The 20345-nt window shown below is 36.1% G+C and overlaps 1 protein-coding gene and 1 pseudogene across 2 annotated transcripts in view; both read right to left on the bottom strand.

Moving 5' to 3' along the window:
* Positions 1-20345, bottom strand: part of LOC143544258 (ubiquitin-ribosomal protein eS31 fusion protein) — a 97145-nt gene that overhangs the window by 67580 nt on the left and 9220 nt on the right. The gene's annotated exons all lie outside the window — the stretch shown is intronic.
* Positions 12842-20345, bottom strand: part of LOC143544255 (pantothenate kinase 1-like) — a 12067-nt pseudogene continuing 4563 nt past the window's right edge. The window contains exons 4-10 of the transcript XR_013137219.1: positions 20211-20327; positions 19940-20059; positions 19665-19759; positions 19334-19427; positions 18871-19004; positions 13272-13384; positions 12842-13037 (exon numbers count right to left, since the gene is read on the bottom strand). The product of XR_013137219.1 is annotated as a pantothenate kinase 1-like (transcript). The remainder of the gene's footprint in view (positions 13038-13271; positions 13385-18870; positions 19005-19333; positions 19428-19664; positions 19760-19939; positions 20060-20210; positions 20328-20345) is intronic.

Below are 20345 nucleotides of genomic sequence, written 5' to 3'. Positions count from 1 at the left end.
GACGATGTCATGCTTGTTAGTCTGTTTAAAAACTATGAATTGTCGGAGGCATAAACAACATACATTTCGTCAGCTACGACTATTTTAAAAAACTAGCAACTGAATGAGTTACATAATATAAGCTGATTGATTGAAAATTATATCGAGTATTAATTAAAAAAAAAAGTGATATGAGGATTTAGCATGTATATTTTAAGAAATGGTTGATCAAATAAAGTGATTTACCAATAAATCGATAGTTTGGTCATTATCTAGAAAACGTTTATGAGCATCCCAAGACTACACGCTACTTAGTGAAATTATTAGGTTGGTATGTTTTGCAAACCACGTTTTTATGCAAGTAATCATATAATAATGTTTGTGATCTCCGGTTTCTATTATGGGGGCGTCTTGGCTTTATCATCATTAAGTCTCTGGGCGGGTGAGTTTTTTTTGTAAGTGTAAATAACTTGGAGTCGCTAAAGGGCTCTATACGGCTGGGTTTGGCCAGTTGGTGGTGGTCTTTTGCTATTGGGTCACCCCATACAGGTAGGGCCGGCTCAACGTCTTTGGAGTCCTTTTTTATGCGTATAGCGCTAGAGAGTATATAAAAATAATAGAATATCTGAATATGAATTATATGTAGCAATAATGGATATGAAGCAATCCTTCTTAACTTGTGACCCATCAATAAGTTACTAATTCTAAAACGACTCTACTTTTAAAATCTCATGATACATAACTACTATTTAAGATGGAGGCCCTATATAACTGGAGGCCTAAAGCCATGGCCTCATTTAGCTTACCCACGAGACAACCCTACATACAGGGTAGAGGTGCACAAACCGGTTTTTTTAAAAAAACCGGTTCGGTTATTAACCGGACCGGTTTTTTTTTGGCCCGGAAAAAAACCGGTTCGGTTAATAACTGGACCGGTTAATAACCGGTTTTTTTCTGTCAAAACCCTAACCGGTCTAACCGGTTAGGACCGGTTTAGAAACCGGTTAATAAACCGGTTTTTTTATTAACCGGTTTTTTTTATTAACCGGTTTTTTTTTTTTTTTTTAAATTTCGCGGTTTCAAATACGAATATTTGTTTTTTATATTTTGTACTTAATGAAGACCATTATTTTTTCACAGTATAAACAAACCGGTAACTACAAGGCAAAACGGACTGACCGAAGCCATTCTTTGCTTTCGTTGTTAGGGTTCTTTGCTTGGAAGATGAGTATGAGTGTGTTTTGTGAATGTGTTTTCAACAAACCAAAGATTAAAAACACATAACTTTCATTTATAGTTTTTACATTAAAAATACAAACATTAAATCGTTATCGCATATTCGTAACTCAAAAATACAAACATTAAATCATTAACACTGAAGAAATCTCTGCCAAGAACTGTTGTTCATGATTTAACTCAAAAATACAAACATTAAATCGTGAACTAGCAGATGCTCCTGTTGTTCCCAATCGCAGTTTGTTCATGATTTGCCTCCATGTTTGCTGTTTCTTTAACTAAATTAGAAAAATCCAAATCAACAAGTAAATAAGAGCACATATTAGGAAAAAGAATGCTTAGACACGATTACAAGAACAACTTGCTGTTTCTTACTCATGATTTGCCTCCATGTTTGCTGTTTCTTTAGCTAATTTTCTTCGCTACCCGATCCCGAGCTATTTCTTAGGTAATCGTCGTACGCGGCTTCTTCATCGGTCATTGGTTGAGTGTGTCCTTCATTGACCTCGTCTTCATACAAGCCCGCTTCATACTCCATTTCCCCCCTCGAGTGAGCGTTGATGTTGTGCCCTATCTAAAGAGTCCAAGTAATCCTTGTAGCAAATCGACAACTCTATAGCTGGTGCAGTGAGTCGAGTCCTCCTAATCGATATAACCCTGCCAGAAACAGAAAAAGCAGACTCCGAAGCTACCGTGGAAGCTTGGACCGTTAGTAAATCTTTGGCCATGGCGGCGAGGATCGGAAACTCATCCTCCTTACCTCTCCACCAAGCCAGCAAATCAAGACTTCTAAATTCATCCGGAGTCATGTGTTTCACAAAGTTGGTACCACCAAACCTTCCAAGTTCACTGCTTGGGGTGTTTACCCTTTGACGTTTACCGGCGTCTTCCCAAATCATGTAGTACATCCCCATTTCAAGGTCGGTTTGGAATTGGGATTGGGCAACAGCTCTTAACGAGTCATGAATTTGGGAAGACGACCCGTATTTTGTAAGGTAGACATCATACATGTTTGACAAGGTGGTGTTGAAAGCATTCTTTAAAGTTTGGCTATAATAGGGGTTTTGATCGTCGTTTAACCCAAGCTCATCACAAATTTTTTCTATTAAAGCTTCAACACCACCAACATTGATGCAAGGGTTTAACGCAGCAGCACATGTCAAAACAGCGGGTAGTTGTTGAAAATATTTTCTAAATTTTTCTTTCATTTTTACACCCATATCAAAATAAGGTGCACCCCTACAATCAAGTTCACTCAACTTTGTGCACATGACAGCAATTTTTGGTAAAGCAATGGGGCTTGTTGGATAGTAAACCCCGGATAAACTAGTTGTGCAAGATTTAAAAATTTGAAGGACCTCCGTAACGATCTCAATCAATAATCAGTTTCTAGGATCATATGGTGCACATTTACCCCTACTTGACAAAATTTGATGAAACGCAATTAATGATTCTTTTTGTTGGATGGCTTTCTCAAACATATTACAAGTCGAGTTCCATCTTGTTGGACAATCCCAATTTGGCCCCAACCATTGACAATTAGCTTCTACACAAAATTTTTTGTATCTTGAAAATGTTTTATTGTTGCTAAAAACATCTCGTAACATTCTTTTAAAACTGTTTCTTTGCGTTTCGATCACGTTTAACCCATCTTGCACGGCCAAGTTGATAATATGTGCAATGCATCGGCTATGAAAAAACGCTCCATCACAAATAGGTTTATACTTTAATTTTAAATGGCCAACCGCGGCCGTATTGTTGGACTCGTTATCAAACTAAATTGAAAAGATTTTATCTTCAATTTTGTATTGTCGAATGACTTTATCCAAGATTTGAAAAATATTTCTACCCGTGTGCGGGTAATCAAACAATTGAAACGCAACGGTTCGTTTCATCATTTGCCACGACTCGGGGTCAACCCAATGAGCCGTCACACAAATGTATGAGTCGGGCGAACCATGAGGTACCGACCAAACATCCGTTGTTAAGTTTACACCAGTTTGTAAGTTTGAAAAGTATGAAATTAGTTCGGACTTAGCGTTTTTCCATGCTTTAAGACAATCTCTTCTAAGGGTCGAACGACTTACGTGTTGGTAGCGTGGTTGAACATAGTTTTGCATCATCTCCGTGAATTGAGGGTTGTCGAAGTGGTTGAAAGGAAGTGTTTGTTGAATCACAAAGTTTGAAAACTGTTGACGTACCGCTTCAACGTCGTACGTAAACACCCCTCCTTGATTCGTCATCTCCGGCTGCGAACTACTTCCCGCTTCGTCCTTCAAGGCCTTGCAAAAGCGCTGTTGTATATGCGCTTTTAAAGTGGAGTTTGCATCTTTGGCATAGAACTTCAAACAGTGCTTGCATCGAGCTTTTTGGCGACCGTTAGACAGTTCGCATAGGTCGAAATGTTGCCACACATCTTGGTTTCGTTTCGTGGGGATGATCCGAACGACCGTTATGTCTGTGTTCGAGGCACCCATGTTGACGGATGAAGCAGCACTTTGGGAGGCCATGATAATAAGAGCGTATAATCGAGTATGAAATAAACGAGTACGAGTATGAAATAAACGACTACGAAATAAGAGCGTATGGAGTGGTAATGTGGTATAATTGAGTGTGAGATAACAAAATAATCGCGTATGAAATAAACGTTTAGAGCTAGTAGAGTTGTATAATCGAGTGTGAGCTAACCTACCCAACCTAAACTATATATAGTTGTTTGTGGGGGTAAAATGTTTAAAAAACGGCTAGAAATCAAGAAAAAACGGGCAAAAAAGGACCCAAACGGTCATATGGCCGTTTTATAACGGTCAAAAACCGGTTAACCTAAAAACCGGTTAACCTTAACCGGTTTTTAGGTTAACCGGTTTTTGACCGTTAACCGGTTTTTAGGTTAACCGGTTTTTTAATAACCGGTTTTTAAATTTAACCGGTTTTTTTACTAACCGGTTCAATAACCGGTTTTTGTCCACGAATGAGTAACCGAAGTACTAACCGGCGGTTCAATAACCGGTTTTTCTATTAACCGGTTTTCGGTTAAACCGACCAAACCGGTTCTATAACCGGTTTTTTTAAACACCTCTAATACAGGGTACCTAGGCTGGGTTGGCTACTCAAAAAGAAAAATGATATAATGATGTCTATAACAATTTTTTACATCATACAATTTATATAATCATAAACACAACAAGCTACTGTCATATCAGCTAGTTTTAATAAAACTATAGTTTTAATAAAACTATAGTTTTAATAAAATCGTACAAGTTCGTATAAAAGTACGCCATGCATGAACATGTTTGCTATACTAGACTTATAGGGTCATAAGTAAGATTTGGTGAAAATGTTTATTGCTAATATGGTTCGACAATAATGTATATCGCCCGTATGATTTATCAGTGGTTTGCATATAGCTCTGTCATTTATATACTTATATTTTATCTAACAAAATGAATACCAACTAAAAAAAGGTGGCTGTCGACAACAAGTAGAGGTTTTCAAAAATGATGGCGTCATTGAGGGTGGCAACAGGCTAGAAAATTTTAGTAAGTTTTGAAAAGCACTAGCCAAGTTTATAAAGAAAATGTAACATCCCAAAGTTATGGATATGATATATGTGACTAATAGACACTAGTAACAAACTTTTTTTTAAAATGGTCCGAATTTTGTATTTAAAGTGGTTTTGCATAAATCCACGAGAAAACTTAGAAAACCACTCTAAATAATACATGTCACACATTATCCAGACTGAACTATTATACTTATAGATAAACCCCATTTAAAACGATGGCGACTTTATAAATAACGAGTTTGAGTCACTTGAAAGTCATGATAAGGAGGGCGAAACTTTTGAACCACAAATTCATCAATGATCGAACGTGGCTACAAGTTTAGTGAAGTCAGTCCCCCTCACAATTAACTGTTTTTTTTTTTTTTTTTGAATGGGTAACAGTGAGCTAGGAATAGCAATTGCATGCGACTATATATCAGAAAGATGTATATAGCCAATTAAGGTTTTTTTTTTTGGACAAGTTATGATAATTTATACGAATACGCACCATACATAAAAATTATAAACTATGATTTTTCTTGAAAATTTTAGACTAATTGGATGAATAACATACTTTAGACTTGTTACAAATAGCACGTGATAGACTTGTCGGATCATTGGTGATAGCGCACTTTTAACTTATTATTGGTTAATATATCTCTATTAGAAGTTACGGTCATCTCTAAAAACCGCTAAAAACTTTTGGGTCGAAGGCAATTATAATTCGGACTTTAAGTAAAATATAAATTTGATAACTCATATATGAAAAGTAAATGATACGATGATAATTAGGCTACAAAGATGATAATTTGGGCTTAACACAATTTCTTTTAAATATAATTTTAAAATTTTCGGGTTTTCAAGATGATCGAACCTAAGACGGTCGACCTCCCTACCTCCCCATCAGAAATTTATGGGGGAGAGGGGGGGATCTAAGGTCAATCATGCCATCATTGTTTTTAAACGTTTGTATAATTTATGTTGCAGAAAAAAATAAAACAAAAACAAAAGACATTACAATGTTGTTAAAGTTATACTAACATGTATGACGTATCTCCAAAATATTTAAAACACATACAAGATAAGTATAAAGGAATATGTTCAGATCGATCGTATTAAATGTCGCAATGTAGCATGACGTTGAAGGTATATTGAAATCTTTCATTATCATCATTTTCTATTTCTTTATTCTTTTATAATATTAATTTACATTAAAATTTTATTTGGGAATTAAATGCCCAAGTATGTGTTTACAAAATATTGTTTTTATATTATAAGAATTTCATAATTAAAATAGAGCCATTTTGTACTCCAAGCTTCTATCTCCTTGACGACTCTATTCCTTGCTAGTTAACGTCAAACTTAATTATCTGCAATGGAAAATAAAATATGTCAGCTATGTGCTGGTGAAACGTTGACTCTAAAAGCATTTAAATAACAATTATAATACAAATATAGTTTTCTTGACAAGCTCAACAGAAATATTTCTATTTCCGGTATCTGTAACAATATACACACACAAGTTTCTCTGAGCCACGTAGCCCATACCAGAGAAGTAGATATGACTTTTAGCCCGCGGCCATGTAGCCTTTGACTGTTTAGGCTAAACAGTTATGTTTGGATTCATACACATGTATATTCAGTCTGAGTTATTCTTATTCTCTAATTTGTATTATTTCGTTTAAAAGATCACGTAATCTCATGTAATGTTTGACTGACTCTTTAAGATAAAAAAACCTGCTTATCTTATAGAGTATAAATATGTTTTGACTGTTTGTAAATATTTAATGTATTCACCTGTACTGTCGGTGTGATTGATTGATAAACCTTCTTGAATGTGAATGATGTTAACCTATAAATAAATAGGCTTTGAATGATTAGCTTGATGGTGTTTCTTGATTAGACTGCAGACTTTAAGTCTGGTTTTAACCTTGATTAGGTTTATGAATGTTTGTATTTTAAAATCATATCTATATTTGTGTGGTGTTTGATATAGCATGCTTTGACCTAATAGGTTCTATCATGTTGCCAAACTTCTCCAGGTAAGTAAACAAGTCACGTAGTTGATTGCGATTTGTACGAATTACTTACCTTAAGCAAGAAGAGTCTATTAATGATATCCCCCTTCCAGTTACTACATGTCCGTCAAAAATATAATTTTATATAACATTACATCTTATAGAAGTAATGTTTATTGGAAAACCTTTTTGTGAATGCTTTGAAAATCTTTTCAAGATTAAAAGACTATAGCCTTGACTAAGTCTAAGCTATTCATAATATATTTGAAATAACTTAAACTTAATTTCTACCTTAGTGAATACTCGGTGTGACATTCGTCAATTTCGGGTCTTATTTGTATTCGTTTTTGTATTTGTTTATTATGTAAACCGACCCGATTTGTAAACCGAAGCTTATGTTATAATCAAAATGATTGATTTATGTTACAATATTGTTTCACATTTGTTGGGTCTTGAAAACATCCTACTTTTATTTTTTATTTTTATTTATTTATTTATTTATTTTATTATTATATTTTTTGTTGTTTTGTGTTTTTGTCTTGATCCATTTTGCATGAAAACTCTTGTGTCTCACACCCATATTTGACCATCAACATTACCCTATATATACACCACCTTTCCTCTTCATTTTCCCTTGCTACAACTCCAAAAAAAAAACTCTCTCAAACATCAAAGATTCAAGGTTATCTTCTTAAGTGTTTTTGAAGGTTTTTAGTTTTTCATCTTAATTAGTTTATGTAGCCTTATTAATACTTGTTTATGGTTGTGCAACATATATATAATATACACCCCTTGTTTACCTTTGATAGTTACTTCTTCGATTCCGGTCGGTGAGGTTTCGGACCTCATAAGGCAAGGCTTCATGGAGGACTTCGTGTCCTTGATATATATACATCTATATAACTTGTTGATACATATTAATCTTGCTTATTTTTGTTTGTTGGTCATGTTTACAAGTTCCATGGTTATGGGTTTTAAAGAGTCTATGCTTCGGTTTAACCGTAAATAGCTCTAAATCGTAAACCGAACTTTGTTACTAGTTTTGTTAAATAATTGTTTAAACATGCTTATTGTTATATCTAAGTTTCTAAAATCATTTTTACAAATTCTATGGTTATGGGTTTGTAGAATCTTACCTCGGTCTTAACCCGAAACACGATCCGAACCGAAAACCGAACTTTTGTTTAAAGACTTTATTGTTAACTTTTGGTTGTAAAACTTAAAGTATTTTTTTTATTTGTACATTATTATACAAGTTCTTTAGTGGTTGGACATGTGGAAACCAAACCGATTCTTACTCGCTTAAGACACACAAGTGTGTTTTTTTTAGTCATCAAGACTTGTATATGTCTTTAAAAATAGTTACAAATTGATTTTTAAATATTTTCTTAAGTACTTGGAAATGTTGGATCCAACTTGATCTCATAACAAAGTTTGGACCGACAAAACCGAACACTCGCTTAACATGCGTTGTTAGTTCTAAAACAATGGAACTACATACTTGGTTAAGTCTTATTAAATTTTATTGAGTTATCTCATAACATTCAATATTTTGGAAAGTTGACTTTGGGTTTGACCAATTATCAAGACCCGAACCGACAACCCGAACACTCGATAAAAAAAACCGTTTTAGTATCTTTATTCCAAAGGGATTTGCATTCTTGCATTTTACCCACCTTATTACTTAACATAAGTTGAGTAAATATTAAGGTTAGATACTTTAACCCGATTTCGAGCAAATTTACATTTTTAAAGGGCTATTATTATAAATTCTTAAATAGTTACATTTTAAACCTTGAACTTTAATTATTTACATTTCTCAACATTTATTTTGTTTAAAGATCTTCAAGACAACCTTTCTAAATTCAAGACTTCTTTTCTTTTTAGGCATTGTGCATTAAACTTGTCGTTCTGACAAATCTCCAAATTATCATCTTTCAAGTTTACTACTTGAAGGTGAGTACTTCATACCCCATTTTCCATCTTTTATTTTGGGGGTGACATTTCATACTTATTCAACAAAATGCTTTATATTTGAATCTTAAACTACAAACGTAGTTGTATACTTTACCTAAATAATTGCTCGATTTGGTGTTCTATGCTTATATGCCTATGTGTTTATCGCTTTTGGTTGGTGGAACTATAAAATCCTAGACTATTTGGCATCCCCTTATAGCAAGGTGTCGTTAACGTAATGCAATTAACGATAACTATAAAATCCTAGACTATTTGGCATCCCCTTATAGCTAGGTGTCGCTAATGTGTTTAGCGATATCTATTTATCCAAATTACCACTTTTATTTATCGTTTCGTATGCAAGTTTTGTGGCTATCTTTATTATATACTAATATGATTAAACTTATGAATTGCTCACCGACCTTTGTGTTGACAAACTTTATTTTATGAAATGTTGCAGGTTTGCATCTTGGTTGATTTATGATTGTGAAGAAAACGACATCAAAGACCTTATGATATTAGTAAAAATGAACAATATCAAATTTGCCATATTTTGTGATATCTTGTTTATGGTTATTTTATGGATAATTGTTATGTGACATTTTCGATGTTGTGAAATGAAATGAGTTTATTAAATACTGTCACTTTAATTAGTGTCATGTGCTTATGAACAATCGTTATACCTCGGCATGTTCCGCCGCCTTTGGTCGGGGTGTGACACTCGGGAATGCTAACACTAGATAAGAGTGATTGTTTGATTGGTAAAGTCTTGCTTCTAACTCGCTTAGCTGATCAACAAAGCGTCAGGACTCCAATTCTTGCACGAATCTCAAGAAAACAAGGTCTCAAAACGTCACAGCTATCAGGCACGCTTTCCTATGCTATGTGTGTGAGAATGAAGGTGAGATTTTGAGTGAATTGGCTCAAACTCGTCACTTCCTTTTTATAGGTGAAATTTGCTCCTTCGCGTCGCGCAAAGGACAAAGTTCCTATTTCTTCGCGTCGCGCGAACCGGCTCTCTGCCGCAATTTTACACGTGGCATGTACGATCGTGCCACGTGTTCCCAATTACTTAATGAGGTTTCGCGTAACGCGAAACAGCCTTGGGTTATGTGCCTGCAATCTTCGTTCGTGCGAAGAGAGTTTAACTAATACCTCGTGTCGCCCGAAGAAAATGAAAAATCATAATTTCATAAAGTCCCTGAACTTTTGAACATTAACATTTTTGGCAAAAATTTAAGTTAGAAATTTCATGATGTTACAGTCGTATAGGCCTTGGGCCGTGCCAGTTTATTCAGGAAGGCGTCGGTTTTTGTTTCTGGTGCCTCGTATAACTCTATACGCACTGTATAGGCCTATACAAGCCGTATAGGTCTATACAAGTCGTATAGACATATTTTTTTGTTTAATAAATTAAAAGTTGTTAATAAAAAACATAAAATTTAATAGATAACATCTGAATTGCTTTTAAATTAAAAGCACATAACTTAAAATTACATGAGCGTTTGATTAATTAAAAGTTGTAAAAATATAGTCGTTTGATGATAGAGATGTTCGTTAAAAACAATTTATTTGATTATGTAGAGGATGATTAAAAACAAGTCGATTGATGATTGTGTCAGATGGCATTGACAAAAACCTGCACGAGTCATATAGTATGTATACAAGTGAAGGTGAAAAGTTTGATAAAATTGAACAAGAGTGAGATATTATGGCCTATACGACTATACGAGGCGTATAGTTCATCCACGAAGAGCTATACAAGTAGTATAAGGTCTATACGAGTTATATAGAGTCACGAAGAACTATACTAGACATCAGTGCCTATATGAGTTGTATTGACTGCAAAAGTTGTCTCCTTGTTTTCTCTTCGTACACTTGTTAGTAATGCGTGATCTATATGACTCATACATGTCTATGCGAGCCATATAGACTTGCATAAAAGTATAAACATTAGGTTTATTGGATTTTAATAATCCCAATTGACTGGTATTGACCGATAATAATCCATATTCATTTTATCACTGCTGGCAGTCCCAAATTTTAAAAAGTTGGCCCCAATGGTCCCCCGTTAAAAATGACTTAACGGAGTTATACTTTTTTCGAATTCAAACTATTTTTTTAGGGCTTTTGTTCGAAAATAGGATACGAGTCAATTGATGTAAAACTTAGCTCGTAACGTTGATCCAAACGACTTGATTTTTGTTAATTGTAAGTTCAAAAAACCGAGTTGAAGCATTGTTTCATCGTTTTGGAGCACCGTTTCGAACGAAGCTTTACATCAATCGACTCGTATCCTCCTTCCGATCAAAAACCCTAAAACATTAGTTTGAAATTCGGAAAAAAGTATAATGCCGTTAAGTCATTTTTAACGGGGGACCATTGGGGGCAAACTTTTTTAAATTTAGGACCACCAACGATGATAAAATGAATAAAGATTATTATCGTCCAATATCAGTGATTATTAAAATCCTATAAACCTAAACACTATGGATGTGATTTATGAAGATGACATCCCAAATAAAAACTAACAAAGAGGGGCCAATATGAGAAAAGAGAGATGAGATCATAATATCATATTGATAAGGGAAACACTTGCTTAAGTGCTCAACTAACTTTCCGATGGAAGCATATAAATGGACTCCGAATATAAATACATAATAGTATATAGTACAGTACATTGGTACAACAGTCGAATGGTTGGGGAAGTTTTAGAATGATAGCCTCTGTAATATATAAAGTTGAGTGACAGGCCATGCCAACAAAATTATGAAGAGGGAGAAATTATTATTTATTACAAATAATGAAAGGTTTTCATTCGTAATAAAAGCATGCTCAGCTTGTTTTTACTCATAGAATTATAAATAAGTCGAGTCAAGTCAAAACCAAACTCGGCTCATTTAACTTATAAGTTTGAGCTCGGATGTTTTGGCTCTGCTTCTAGCACTCTAAACGGCACTGACTTGTTTAATTACTTAATATTTTATGATTTTATATATGGTAGTTAGTTACTTTCTTCAAACTATACACATAATTAACTTGTCTTGCTATGAACTAAAACTTGCACTAAACTTTTTAACTCGTCTCATGTTAGTTAATGTATAAAGAGGACTAACCCATTCTAAAAAAGTGCTTGCTACACGGGAAATGTTAAGAACTTGATGGTTCATGAGTCTCACCATTTTGAGCCTGGTTGCTTGCACATAGATATTTTTTTTACTTTTTAAGACAAACTTCTTATACTTTCTACGACTTGAGCCCATAACAATTGGGTGTTTAAACCGTCTCTAGTCTCTGCCATTGATACCGTTAATAAGAGACCCGGTTCCTTCTTTCACTAAAGACACATATATGCATACCTAATAGGCTAATATTGATTAATTAAAAGAAATGGATCTTAACAGTCTTAACAACCCTATAAAAGTATAAATCTTTGGATAATTTTAAAAAATGGCCTATAAAGTGTGTGGGTATTACAAAAATGGTGGGCTAATAAAAGTTCCATGTGTTCTAAAGTTATATATGTATATATAATATCCAAAAAAAATTGTGTCCTTAAAAAAAACGTGTCCCGGCCGGGCACCCCATTACCCGCCCTCAAAGCCTCCCCTGAATTCCGTCCGATGTTATCTTTTCTTCATCACACTTTTATTTACTTACCATGCTCATATTCTTACGATAACTTTTTAAAAAATCAAGTGTAAGTAAAAGGGGCTATTCACCTATGGGTTTTGGGATTCAAACCCAAAAGCATTATCCTCAAAAGACTCACAATTCCTTGATGAACAAATGCAATCTTCTCATTTGTAAGTTGTAACACACATATTGAGTCACATGTAATGCATTAAAATTCAAAAAAATAAATAAAAATTTAAAAATTGGGGTTAAGTGACAAACCGCCTTTATAGACCTGTCAATGCTGCTATGGTTATATTCATGGAAACATGCATAAATACAAACTACAGCAACATAAATGCACATACAGACACATTTAAAATTTAAAAATGGGGCCCACTATCACAACATATAATAATATAATCAGGACTCACAAATGAACAAGAAGTTAGCTTTGAATTTTTATCTTGGTTTAAACTGTAATTAACTATGTAACCTGTATTTAGTTGCTGGCCCTTACATGACACTCGATAATTCCATTATCATTTAAATCTTCAACAACCATGTTTCGGTTGTTATCTTCTGTGGTGAAAGAAGATTGTTCAACAAGTTGATAGTTCGTAAACGCACCCAACGCCCCGAGGAATCCCTCGTGCCTTAAAAACATTGCTTTTGCTTCGCCTTTCGACCTGAAAACGGGTCAAATAAAAAATTAGCCTCGCGTTTTGACCTAAAAAGGTATTTTAGCTATAACTGGTTGATATGGATGAAAAAAATAGCTAGATAGACGACAGGTAAAATGGGTTGAAAAGTCAAACGGGTTAGAAAACCATCCAAAGTGTGTTTTTAATAGGTAAAAACCTTTCCATTGGTGCTTGTGAACATTAGCATGAGATATAGAAACTATAATGTCCTATAATTACCAGAAATCAACTGCCACGGATATTGTGTCCATGGTGTAAGCATGACCGCGTATAAAATATCCCCCAAAGAATATCTTTTTGAGACCAAATTGAAGTGCATTCAAGTAAGCAATCTGAAAAGAGCACAGCATATCAAGAACAAATATTAATCAACATAAACTTGCACTTTACCTTGAATACTCGTCGAAATGCAGCAAAAAGTGATGTGAGTAATCGCAATAAAATGGCACATTCTACAATGTGATTCATTCTAAACATTTCAAATTACCATGACATACTACAATAGAGGTCGCAATTTCGACCTGTTTGTTATAAATGGCTCGATTTGGGTTATATTTTATCTATAACGAGTCAAGTATAAAGGATTAGCTGACACCCAAAAAGTATTTCATGCATACAACCTTCTAAATTGTTTTATTATAATAATTATGATATTATTAAACGGTAAGGTGCTATGTGCTGATGTTTATTTCAGGCATGCACTTTACTTTTGCATAATAAGGGTAATATATTTATAACAAAATTAACCGAAAAGTTTAGCATACTTATGTCAAAAATAACCTTCTAAACTTTTTTAAAAGTTTGTTACCCTCTTATATGCATTTTGATATACTAGTTACCCTATATTGGCCTAAAGTTACCCTCTACGTTGCATATCTGGTAATTATACTTTTCTTGAGCGGACTAGTTTGGTAATTTAGAGGACAGACAACCAACAAAGCTGGTAAAAAACTGATGTTGTTCAGAAATGGCTACATCGGTAACTATATATATATATATATATATGTAAAGAAGATGGTTGTAGTGAAAGTAATGTTTATTACTTAAAGGTGTGAGAAATACATAAACAACTACATCTATTTATACACAAATAAACCTTAGCTATCAACCCATAAAAGGCCCATGGGCTTTAGTCAACTATATGGGCTAAAACCCTAATTATAACTAAATACAACTAACACTCCTCCTCAAGTTGGAGCATAGATGTTAATCATGCCCAACTTGTTACAAATAAAATCTATCTGAGCTTTCCGGAGCGGTTTAGTTAGAATGTCTGCTAGCTGAAAATTTGTCTTCACATGAACTGGTTGAATGGAAGGAGGATCAGTTTGTGTGCCTACTACTCGATCTCTGATAAGGTGGCAGTCGACCTCAATATGTTTTGTCCTCTCATGAAATACTTGATTCTTGGCTATGTGAATGGCTGACTGACTATCACAGTATAACCTCATCAAGTCATTAGAAACAACCCCGAGCTCTCTGAGAAGACGACGAACCCATGCCATCTCTGATGTTACATCTGCCATGGCTCTATATTCCGATTCGGCACTCGACTGGGAAACCGTGTGTTGCTTCTTACTCTTCCATGATACAAGATTTCCTCCAACAAACACACAATATCCAGTGGTAGATCGTCGAGAAATCGGACAACCTGCCCAATCTGCATCTGAGAACCCTGATATCCGACCATCTCCTTCCGTGAAGGCACCTACACGACAATGACCCTGATCGGAGTATAATATACCCAAGCCAGGTGAGGTCTTAAGATATCTTAAGACACGAATGGCAGCATCCCAGTGACCGGTGTATGGTGTAGCCATAAATTGGCTCAGAACACTGACAGTAAAGGAGATATCCGGTCGTGTGACGGTTAAATAATTAAGTTTACCAACCAACCAACCGTCTGTATCGCTCAGGATCTTTCATTGGATCTCCTTCCTTTGGGAGGAATTTCTTTGTAGGAAGCATTGGGGTATCAACAGGTTTACAACCCAGTAAGCCACATTCAATTAACATATCAAGAACATACTTTCGTTGGGAGAGAAGTATTCCTTGTGGAGAGCGGGATACTTCTATGCCAAGGAAATACCTCAATCGACCTAAGTCGCTGACCTGAAACTGAGACTGAAGAAACTGCTTGAGTTCGATAATCCCGACCTCGTCATCACCTGTGATTATAATGTCATCCACATAAACAACTACGATAATCCTCTTTCCTTTCTGGTGTCTAAAGAAGACAGAGTGATCGTAGGCACTCCGAGTCATCCCAAACTGTCCCATAACACTAGAGAATCGACCAAACCATGCCCTGGGAGACTGTTTAAGACCATATAGAGAACGACGTAGTCTGCAAACTTTCGAGGCCTCCTCCTCAACAACGAACCCTGGGGGCTGCTCCATATATACCTCCTCCTCAAGAACACCATTAAGAAAGGCGTTCTTGACATCAAGCTGATGGAGCGGCCAATGATTAATGGCAGCAAGAGCGATACAAATACGGACAGATGGCATTTTAGCAACCGGAGAGAAGGTTTCATCGTAATCAATGCCATATGCCTGAGAATACCCTTTTGCAACCAACCGAGCCTTTAAGCGGTGTAAGGAGCCATCCGGGTGTAGTTTAACTGTAAACACCCAACGACAACCAACAATACGCTTCCCTTTAGGAAGTGTTTCAAGATCCCATGTATGATTGGACTTTAGAGCCCCAATTTCATCTTCCATAGCCTGTCTCCATCCTGGGTGAGCGAGAGCGCTCGTCACATTCTTGGGAATCGGGTAGGAATCAAGGGTAGTGGTGTACGCATGAGATTAAGGAGTTAGGTGGGTGTAGGCAACATAGTCCTGAATTGGGTAACGAGTACATTTCCGGGGTTCCTTGCGAAAGGAAATAGGTATATCGGGAAGTGGGGCACCAGGAGGATCATAAACGGGTGTAACAGAGGTCGTTGGATCGGGTAAGGATGTATTAGTGAGAGGTGTGGATTGCTCAGATGTAGACGGAGTATCGGAGGGTATTTCGGGGTCGTGGCCAGGGTGTGAATCAAGAGTCGCTGATGTTTGACCCCTACCCCGCCTAGCATATGTGAAAAGCAGTGGCGGAGATTCTGTCGGTGGGTCAGAATCAGTAGAGATTGGATCGGTAGAAGGAATTGACACAGGAATGGTGGGGATGAAGGGAGATGTGGGTATATCGAGTCGGGAAACGGGTCAGAAACAGGAGTGGAACACTGGAGAAAGTAAGGAGACTCGTGAAAAGTGACATCGGCACTGGTAAAGTATCGGTGAAGTGATGGGCTATAGCATCGATACCCTTTTTGAACCCGTGAGTAACCAAGAAAGACACAACGAATGGCTCGGGGATCAAGTTTGATGGTTTTTGGCCTATGGTCATGAACATAGGCGACGCAACCAAATACTTTAGGTGCGAGAGGAAATGGATCATCGTTGGGAAATAGTACAGAAAACGGTGTTTTACCATGAAGAACGGTTGAGGGCATGCGGTTAATCAGATATGTTGCAGTGAGAACGGCATCTCCCCAAAAACGATGAGGAACACGTGATTGGATCATGATTGTGCGAGCAACATCCAATATGTGACGATTTTTGCGTTCGGACACACCATTTTGTTGAGATGTATAAGCACACGATGATTCATGAATAATGCTGTTGGTTTTTAAGTATGAAGAAAAGTCGGTGGAAAAATATTCTTTAGCATTATCAGATCGAAAAGTTTTAATGGTGGTGTTAAATTGGTTTTGAACATAAGCATTAAATTCTCGAAATATGGAAAATACCTCACTACGAGATTTCAACAAATAAACCCAAATAGTGCGAGAATAGTCATCAATAAAGGTAATAAAATATTCAAAACCCAACGTAGATTTGATAGGGCAAGGACCCCATACATCAGAATGCAACAGTTCAAAACAAGAACTGACTCGATTGGGCACCCTAGGGGGATAGGGACGCCTGGTTTGTTTACCAAGTTGACACGACTCACAATGAAAATTAAAAGACGAAAGTGGTAAATCTGGTCGCATTTGCCTCAGAACCGCTGTAGAGGGATGACCTAACCGACAGTGAGCCTCCCTGACAGCGGAATCACATAAGTTTGCTACAGGATGCGAAAACGGGGATATACGATAGAGACCTCCTGATTCAAAACCAGTACCAATTACCCGGTTTGTTCCTAGTTCATGAAAAACGCAGTGAGTTGGGTAAAAGGTCACAGAACAGTTGTTTTGTTTGGTAATCTAACTCACTGAACAAAGACTGGTAGGAAATTTAGGAACAAATAGGATAGAAGACAGTTTTAGGTTTTCCGAGTTACTGATGGATCCTATGCCGAGAACGAGACATGAAGATCCATCGGCAAGACGTACCGGTGCATGGGAAACATTTTGAAGACTAGAAAAAATACCCCGATTCCCAGTCATGTGATGTGTGGCTCCAGAATCAATCACACATGATAAGTCAAGGCTAGAAGGTTTACCTGAATGTGCCGAGCTGGTTTGAGGATGAGGCAAGTGGGAGGTAAGAAACCGTTGAATAAGATCATGCTCCTCTTTAGTAAATGTATACATGTATGTATTTTCGTCCATAGTGATACACGAAACTGAAAATTGACTGTGAACAGTAACAAGTGCGGGTGGAGGGCGGGAACAGATTCCGGCATAAACAGTTAATCGTCGTGAACAGTTAATCCCGGCAGTGAACAGTAACTTTCCGGCAGTGAACAGAAATTCCGGCAAACGAACAGTAACTTCCGGCAGTGAACAGTGACTTCCGGCAGAACAGTATTTTCCGGCGTGAACAGTGATTTCCGCGTGAACAGTGATTTCCGGGCAATGAACAGTACTCCGGGTGAACAGTGCTTCCGCGCGTGAACAGTTTTCCGATCAACAGTGATTCCGGCGTGAACAGTGCTCGTCGGTGAACAGTACTTTCGCGGTCGAAAAAAAAAAGATTTCGTGACAGGACAGAACAACAAGGCAAGGGCTTGTTTCAGATCTGAAGGCTGCTGGTGACGGCTGGTCAGACTCGGGTTCGGGTCAGATCGCGGCTAGGGTTTGGATCGAGAGCCGTAGCTCTGATACCATGTAAAGAAGATGGTTGTAGTGAAAGTAATGTTTATTACTTAAAGGTGTGAGAAATACATAAACAACTACATCTATTTATACATAAATAAACCCTAGCTATCAACCCATAAAAGGCCCATGGGCTTTAGTCAACTATATGGGCTAAAACCCTAATTATAACTAAATACAACTAACAATATATATGGTCTAGTTTGGTAATTTATTGATAAGCCACCTCATCATACAAGGTGCCACACAAGCAAGAAACCAGTCATCTAGTCTATGCAGTCGATATCAACGATATATCACCAACATATATATCAGTTATCGGTCCCTTGGTAAAATATCGGTACCGATAATATCGGCGATATTGACCGATATTGAACCGATATATCACCGATATTCCTGTTTAGTCTTAATTATCAATTTTTTATGTTCAATTTAAATTTTAAGTCTTAATCAGTTCCTACTTACTATGATTGCTAGTGTTTTGTAAGTTGCAAAAGGTTAATTTGTCAATGTACTGAATTATTAGTGGTAAATTGTTATATATATGAATTTTACATGATATTAAAATACCGATATCTCACCGCGATAACAGATATCTCAAATATAGGTCCTTGCCTGATATCCGGTATTTTTCCGCATTAATTGCTTAGCATCTAGTAAAGCTACCAGGTAGGAACAATAGATTATATATCTATGTGATGATAAAAGTTCAAATTATTATAATTCACCTGTCCTATATTGTTGGAAATCATCCTCAATAGAGAGACCTTGCTACATCTTCTGGCTTGTACTCTTCAAGCTCTTTATTGTCTGATACTGCTTTCCCAAAGCTGGATGCAATAGTTGTTGAAGATAGACCAATCTGTTCCAAATTTGAAACAAAGTCACTAACAAGAATATAATATTAATATGGAAACTACACAAGATCATCATTGCCTTGAAATTATTGGACCGACACATTACACACTTTGCACATACATTATCAACAGCTTAATCATATGCTAAATCTCTTGTTTTACAATACATAATGTATTTGCTTCAGTTGTAAAAACATGAGTTGCTGCCATAAAGGTATAAATGTATAGCGATTATAAGAATTTATGATATTATGTTTCTTGTTTTTAACTTTTCTCTTATAGCCAAACTTCATAACCAGAAGAAATAAATAAGTTGCATGATAAATCCAGGTACCTTTAGGTAGTCCATTCCACCATATATATCTCCAACAAGCATATCAATCACTCTGTTGTTTCCTTGATGACTCATCTCCAGCAAATCATCAAAGCTGAAGAAAAATGTTAAAGAAAACAAAGAGTTAATTACTCGAATGGTCCATGTGGTATGCCCATATTGCAGGTTGGGTCCATACGTTTAAAAACTAGTTTACTTATGGTCACAACTATTTTGAAAGTGTAACACGCATGGTCCTTGGCTTCAGGTTTTACAGTGAAATGCATGTAAAATGTCTAAAATATCCTTGTTTTTTTCAAAAAAAAAAAAGGAAGAAAAGTAATCAGCTAACCTCTTACACTTTGTTAAAAGCTTCCCCAAACCCCAAAATGTGCCTCCACCTACACTTGTTCCACTGACTCTTTCAAACTTGCCATCGCCATCAACCTAAAAGCTCATAATAAAAATTTGAGTATCTTAATGCGTATTAACTTTTTAGCCATACATGAAAAAAACTAAAACTAGAAGATATCAATAAAACAGCAGTATATGATCACTAAGAAGATGAACATTTACTACAACTGTAAACAAAAACAGGACTTACTAAAAAGTGAATACTGAAATTACCTTTATCATGCTTACACCGGACCCAATATTAACAAGGAGATATGGATATAGATCGTTGTGGTCAATCTGCTCGTAATTCCTCTGGCCATTCACGTATGTGAAAGCTTCAGATGGCACTGACTATCAGAAGGAGGTTTAAATCAATAATGTAACTTAAAAATTTAACACCAACTTAAGCCTATAAGAAATACTAGAACTGTATTCATTTATTTTAAGAAAAAATAAAGGATTTATTTGTGTCATAAGTTTCCATATGGTGTAAGAATCCCACCTTTAAAAGAAAGTTTGCTCCTGATACAAGGCTGCCCATTTCCTCTACCTTGTCAAGACTAATACCAAGTTTTTCTTTAAATAGATCTGCAAATTTAAATGCCCCTCCACCTGTTGCCTTCACCATGATACAATA

Source organism: Bidens hawaiensis, unplaced genomic scaffold (genome assembly GCF_021521415.1).
Source record: "Bidens hawaiensis isolate Kalapana, Puna unplaced genomic scaffold, B.hawaiensis_p1.1 tig00013505_1, whole genome shotgun sequence".
NCBI classification, from domain to species: domain Eukaryota; kingdom Viridiplantae; phylum Streptophyta; class Magnoliopsida; order Asterales; family Asteraceae; genus Bidens; species Bidens hawaiensis.
This window is presented reverse-complemented; position numbering and strand designations above follow the sequence as displayed.